Source organism: Rhincodon typus, chromosome 5, assembly GCF_021869965.1.
Source record: "Rhincodon typus isolate 14 chromosome 5, sRhiTyp1.1, whole genome shotgun sequence".
NCBI classification, from domain to species: Eukaryota; Metazoa; Chordata; class Chondrichthyes; order Orectolobiformes; family Rhincodontidae; genus Rhincodon; species Rhincodon typus.
In genome coordinates, this window is record NC_063336.1 from 97,047,315 (window position 1) to 97,048,953 (window position 1,639).

Genomic DNA, 1,639 nt, shown 5'->3' on the forward strand with positions numbered 1-1,639 from the left:
GCCAGGTGGTCTGGAAATTGCCACAAAGACTTGATCTTTGAGAACACTTATGTTCCCACTTCATTTCAAGTGCTGTATGCCTTACAGATGGTTACTTGGAGATGGGAGCTACATTCTGCAATGATGGCTGAAAAAAAATACAAAAGAGAAACCCAAAGCAGCTGCTATGAATCAGAACCCAAAACAGATCTGCTTGAAAAGCTCAGCAGGTCTGGCACCATCTGTGGAGAGAAATCAGAGTTAATGTTTTGGGTCAGGTGACCCTTCCTCAGAACTGATGATGGGTGATGACTCTGTTATGCAAACTCTTGAATGAGGCTGAGTGTAGATACGATGCAGCCCATTCTTCCACCAGGGCCTGGCTAAAGCTGGTGATGGGCCTGCTGAGGACACAGTTCCAATGCTTGGCTCAGTCTGGGTAATCTTGCAGTCCACTCCAAATAGAGAGTGGAACATAATGGTAGCACGCTGCGCTTTGCACAACTGGAGCAGGCAAGGAGGGGAAGTGATGGACTATGAAGAGTTGGGAGAGTGGCGGCGGTCTTCTGCGGAGGAAGATGAGCAGGGGGAGTAATACTTTCAACATGATAAGAGTGGAGCAACATCAAATCAGCCAGAATTTAATTCTGTAAATGCCAGAAATCTGAAATAAAAACAGAAAGTGCCGGAGAAACTCAGCAGGTCCGGTAGCATCTGTCATGTGGGAAAGTTAATTTTTCGAATCAAGTTTCAAAGAAGAATCATAATAGACTTGAAATTTAAACTCTGTTCATCTCTCCACAGATGCTGCCAGATCCACTGAGATTTTCTAGCATGCTCTGTTTTTATTTAGGGCCTAATTTTTCCCAGGTCCAATTGATGTGAGTTGTGTGAAGAGATTATTCATTGATGGTATATTTCTTGTTGATCAAAAGGCCAGCAGTCCTTGTCTGTTCCCAGAAGCAAATGCAACTCTTTTTGTTCGATTTTCTTTGCTTTTCCTGTGTTCAATAGAAGTTACTATTTTGAGCAGTTTAGTTAGCTTTCCAGTATATGACACTCCAATATTGTAAAATGACAAGATGTTATGTAATACCAGACATTAGGGAAGGAGTAGTACTTCCTTGGACAGTGTTCTAGCACAGGATAGTGCTACAGAATAGCACAGATAGATTTCTACAGAAATGGGGAGGGGGAGGGGAGCTGGGAAATAAATAGAGAGAGGCGGGATGGGGCTGGGGAAGATAGGTGGGATGGTGATAGGTGAGTGCAGGTAGGGAGTGGTGGGGATTGGTCAGTAAGGTGGGGGCGCAGATAGGTGGGAGAGAAGATGGACAGGTTGTGTCAAGTCAAGGAGGCGGGGATGAGAGGGAAGGTTGGTCATGGGATGAGGCTGGGGTTGGCGAGATTTTGAAACTGGTAAAATCCACATTTAGGCCATCGGGCTGTGGGCTCCCAAGGAGGAATATAAAGTGCTGCCCCTCCAGTTTGCGGGTGGTGTCATTGTGACACTGGAGGAGGCCCAGGATGGACATATCACCCAAGAAGTGGGAGTGAGAGTTGAAAAGGTTCTCGACTGGAAGGTGTTGTCGTTTGTCATGAACAGAGCACTGATGCTCTACCAAACGGTCTCTGAGCCTCCGCTTGGTCTCACCAATGT